The sequence below is a fragment of the Anneissia japonica genome, unplaced genomic scaffold (genome assembly GCF_011630105.1).
Source record: "Anneissia japonica isolate Jap-2015-1 unplaced genomic scaffold, ASM1163010v1 scaffold6227_len15292_cov130, whole genome shotgun sequence".
NCBI classification, from domain to species: Eukaryota; Metazoa; Echinodermata; class Crinoidea; order Comatulida; family Comatulidae; genus Anneissia; species Anneissia japonica.
The window spans coordinates 1-5,869 of NW_022756563.1; positions in this window are offsets into that span (position 1 = coordinate 1).

Consider the following 5,869-nt stretch of genomic DNA (forward strand, 5'->3'; position numbering starts at 1 on the left):
ATTTACATATGTATAAAGACTAAACAATTAAAATTATATAAAAGGCAGAATAAAAATGTGTATAATGAAAAAAATTAAGTAATATAAAAATAATTATAAAAATCAAAATTTAAAGGTAATTCAAAATTGAGGGATTTCACTGTTCCCTGAAACAAATAATAACAATAAAATAATAATTCAATCAATGGATCCTCATCCATGCAATTAAAAACCCTTTATTACTTACAGTGCACAGTATTGAAAATGGAGAAATTGAAGATGTCAAACATTTTTTACTAAATTGTCCCACTTACAATATCATTAGAAAACAACATTTAACAAATCTTGAAAATGACCTACTCTGTAACGATTATGATACAAGGACACTTTTTTCGACAACAAATTATGATATTAAAATTAAATTATTTAAATTATTCAGTCTTCTAATATTTGTGATACCTCTATTTTTGATAATTTCTGTAAAAATACATCATGAATGCGTGGGAGAAACGCTCACAACTAAACAATTCACAACAATAGTATAAATGTATTTTTGCTTATTAAATTGTGTAATGTTAATTTTTTTTTGTTTTTTTTACACCAAAAGTGGTTTCTACATCATAGTTAGTATTTCTTAAGGAGTCCTACTCTTGTATAATATTTTTGTTGTAAGACGTTTTAATCTTTAGATTATTTTTAGGTTAGTTATTTTAAGTATTTACATTACAGTAGACCTGTATTTCTAATCTTTCATCCCATGGGAAAATGTTTAATATTTTTCAGATAAAATTCCACATTATTATAAATGATTTGATGAAGAGGCCTAGCAAACTTACAGAGAGTGATACGCAAAAAAATGTGAAGGTCTAGAAGTTTACAGAACTCTGTTTTGCTTGTTTTGATCCTAATGCACATTAAATTATTTTTTTTATTCCAGATCTGAAAATATCCAGAGGTGACGGAACTAGGGGGTGCTGTGTTATGAAGAGTAATGTGTGACCGGAAATGGCTGCATCAGTTGGTGGTTACCATGCGCCAGTGATGTTGGAGTATATCACATTCAAATTCAAAGACAGTACAGTACCATTTTGAAATCACATGTAAGGACACATACATACAGGGGAAAGATCTTATGAATGTGAACATTGTGGAAAAAAGTTTAGTAGAAGTGACACTTTGAAAACACATTTAAGGATAATTACAGAAGAAAGACCATATGAATGTGAATATTGTGGAAAGAAATTTTATCAAAATAGCAATTTGAAAACTCATTTAAGGATACATACAGGAGAAAAACCTTTTGAATTTGATTATTGTGGAAAGAAATTTTATCAAAGTAGCAATTTGAATACTCACTTGAAGATACACAAACGAAAGCAACCTTTATAAGTGTGAAAAGAAACTAAACACAGTATCAATTTGAAAACTCATTTGAGGATTCAGAAAATAAATCACTTGAATGCGAACATTTTGAAACATTAGTGATTTGAGGCTACAAATAGGAAAAATGTGATCATTGTGAAAGGAGATTCCATGCAAGTGTGGTAATTGTGGAACAAATTTTTAATCAAATTTGAACATTGAAAAACATGTGTATTAATAACATAAAGCACAGACACCATGTGTATGTGAACATTGTGGAAAAAAGTTCAATATGAATAACACTTTAAAAAACATTTAAGGATACATATCAGAAGAGAGACAATTATAAATGCGTGGAAAAATAAAATTTGTAGGAAGAAATTTAGGAACAGTTTAGCACTGTGAAAGTACTTTACATTTGAGAGTGTGCATACAGGAGGGAAGCCATACACAATGTTAAGAATTCTGTAGGTAAAATGATTATCTGAAAAGAAATTTGATATCATATTTTTAACAATGTGGAAGAATTTAAAAAGAATGTTTATGCAATTAAAAGAACACTTGTGTACATAACAAACATAAATTGGAAGAAACATGAATCTAATTAATTTTAAGTTATGCTGTAGTACTGTACCTAGCAATTTTTAAAGACAGCTAAGAAAATATAAGGGATGATTTTGCATTGGTAAGAAGAATTTAAAGACATATAATTTGATCTTTTCCTATCCCTGATAAAATCTTTTGAGAAATAGATAATTTTATTAAATTTATCATAGTATTGTGTAGACAGGGTTCCAGTCCCTAATCTTTCTCTTAATCAGTTGAAATGCTTAAGAATAAATCGAATTTGGCACAAATGGTGTTCCATATTACTTATTTGCATGGTGTTCTATAGTATACTTTTCAATTCTCATCAAAAAAGTTTCTCAACATAAACTGACGCTGGTGGCGCTTTCCGAAATGCGCTAATACTACGAAAAACTTATCCATAAATTAGAGACTTGTGGCAAGTCTAAGTATTGTGCTGTGCTTTAGTGCAAAGTAAACTTGGTTTCCATTTGAAACTGGGTAGTTAAAACAGGTAAACAGGTACAGTACTTGTCTTAGTAAAGTTTAGTGTAATTGTATCTGCAACTGAAGAAGAAAAAAATAGCTGATAGTAGTTGTTTTGGTGCTTGATGTTTTTGGTCATGTAATACACAGTATTTATTTAATTCACTCAATAAAACTGAGTTATCATCAATTGGAATATCTCTCAGTTAATTTACCAGTGAGATGTGTATAAGAGACAGAAAAAATATGTAGGATGTTGCTTCACATACAAGAGAGATGTCATGTGAATGTGAATTGAGGTTTAATGAAATTGGGATACACATGGAAGAGACATTATTCTGAATGTGTGTGTGTTTCTTTTTTTTTTCTTTTTCTTTTTTTTTAAATATGTTTAAATGCATGCATCAATTTTGAAATCACACTTGATGATACAAGAGAGGGAGATCATTTGAATTTTACGTTGAATTTTCTTATCATTTTTTATATCGTCTGCAAGTCAAGACTTGGTTTATGCACAAGTGCAGATGCTTTATTTCTAGGTTTTTATAAAACGATACCACTTTTCATTTACATCAGTTGTTTACATCAACTTGAAGGTATTATTGCATGCATTAACCAATGCAATTTAACAAAAGATGCATATCTCCACACGCGAACGTTTTACATTATTGATACATAAAACGATACAAGTTGCGAGTACAGCCGTTAGTTATTAGTCTGTGTGTCATATATTTTGATGGTGTTACTATTTTATTATTATTTTTTTCGCATTGTCTGTTACACCTGATTTGTTTTGACCACGAACGTTTTAAGTGCTTCTCTATAAACTACAATTTGATTCGTGAAAATTGACAAACAAAATTAAAAGTTAAAGCAAATGAAAATTTACAACTTTTTTTTTTTGCATTTCAACAATGTTGTGACAAAAGGCACATTTTCGAGTAGATACAGAAAATGAATGTTTTCTGCGGCGAACGTGTGTCTCATTAACCACTGGACACCACCTCATCTATACTAAATAATTGTTGAAATAAGGAATATAATTGCAGTATGATGTTAGTGCAAAAAGTCATTTTGCGCGATTCTCATGTCAACTGACATGCACGTGAAGATGTCAAGTTCAGTACAGTACAATTTCCCACTCATATATACTTTTCCAGTCAAGACAGCCCATTTTTCCACTTCTTAATTATTCTTAATCATCTGAGCGCATTAACAACATTTTACACCTCATCCACCTCTACAATACTTTCGACCATGAGAAATTAAAAAGAACATTTTACAATGAAAACAAAAAAAAGTGCCAGTAAAATCAGAACTTTAGTATCCCGGAATCGTGGGAGTGGCTTTGAAAGAAAGGTCTTTCAAATATATTTTATGTATATTTACATGTTTTTTCTAAATTGTTTTCTGGGGCGGATGCAGGATTTAGCGATTGGGGTGCGTGCAAGGGCGCAGATTTGTTTTTAAAGGTGGGGGGACATTTTGTGGAAATAGTACATGTAGATGGCCGGAAATGACACTTATGGTATATAGTAAAATTTATCATCACCACATCAATTTATATTCAAATGAAGCGCCAACAAATTCTCACGATCTTTTATTAGCGAATTTCGGCAACCACAGAGACCTAATTACCATATTAAAATAGAATTTAAACATTGTCTTATTTATGTATTTATTTTACCTATTTCAAAGCCGTGAGTCCACAATGGGGTCCACAACCACCTCAGCCCCATCATGGTTAGGACTGAGGCGAGAAAATCGGAGGAAATAGTACCTTTAGATGACCGGAAATGACACTTTCAGGCCTATATATTAAAACTCATCATCACGTCACCAGTACAGTCTATATGAAGCGCCAGCAAATTTCTCATGATCTTTTATCAGGGATTTTCGGCAACCACCGAAATTTAATTAATACGAGTAATGTATCATAGAAAATAAAACTACATCTCAGCCCCACCATTTGGCGCGGAGGTGGTAACATTTACACTTAGTCTTATATAGTAAAATTCACCATCATCGATCTAATTCATATCATTGATCGAGTTCCTAGTCCACATATCAAGCACCCTGAGCATCTTACATTAGATGGATATGTGAGCTATATAAAACTACATTATTATTATTATTAATTAATCACTGTTATCTACCCTAATAAAACTTATCTTTAAAGTATTTACATTATTTTATGTGCCGAAAGCCAATCTTACATTTTCTCGTTTTTCTCATCTCATGTTATAATAAAGGCACGCACACTCGAGTAGCGTATTATAGGTAATTCAGGTGTTTGTGGGCAGATACCGGTATGTTGCTATAAAATGAGATGTAATCTGGCTGTACGGCGCTCTTTCCTTACAACTAGGGTCATTTATGTAGCTTTTTCCAACAATTTTCAGGCATCTTCTTGCCTTATGAAATTGCATTGCAGACGAAAAGTGAGGGAGACCCCTTAAATATATGTCCCCTGCCCCACGGCGTTCTTCGGCAATGTCACCTTCAAAATATGTGAGGTACGTGTCCACTGCCCCTATGATCTGCGCCCTTGGGTGCATGAGAGTCTACACCACCTCAGTCCCAACATGGTTGGGGTGAGGTGCGAAAGTTGTGAGAATATAGACCTCTCTGGGTGCCCGTAAAATTGCACTCTCATACCTTAAAAATCTTGCCAATAATTCATGTAAACAATATAATACAACAATTATTTTTTTCAACACAATTAAGGGGTGCGCCAGCATTTTACGTAAATCCCCATCTATTAGTTATGAACCCCATAAAGATGTATTTAGTGGATATGTACAGGGAGGGCCTACGGCCTACCTGACTTTCTGTTGGTCTTTTAATCTTGCACACGTTACTCTTATCTTCAAAAGGATTAAAAGAAAATATGGAAGAATATGAATTATAGGGGCGTCGGCAAGAATTCTTATTCAATGTGGGTGTGTGTGTAGCATAGGCCGGGTCCAGGTTGCTGCCAAGGCCAATGGATTCCATCCAAATCAACAATGCCTAAATGCTATTAGGACCTACGTATTGTACTGGCTAAAGGCCTATCCACCTCTTGCCTATCGTTGAGTTACAAATCTTAAGAATCTATCATCATTGTTTAATTGCAAAAAAATAAACACAATTGATAAGCATATTGCGACGTATTGATTGTTTTGTATTTGGTGCTATGGAATTCAGACTAGGGTGTAGCGGCCGCGAGGCTACTAGTTAACAAAGTTATAGATAGATAGTAAATAAATAAAAATGAATAAGTAATCATGTGTGAATTCTTGAACCATGGAGAAAATAAAATAGACTTGAACAGTGGCGTCTAGAGGGGAGGGGGTCAGGGGTCGCTGCCCCGGGGCCCGGACCTACTGGGGAGCCCGGACCAAGATGAACAGTTTTCGGGGTAAGAACAAAATCTCCATAGGGCCCGAGCCCAAGCCAGGATGAAAACTTTTGTTGTCAGAACAAACTCTTT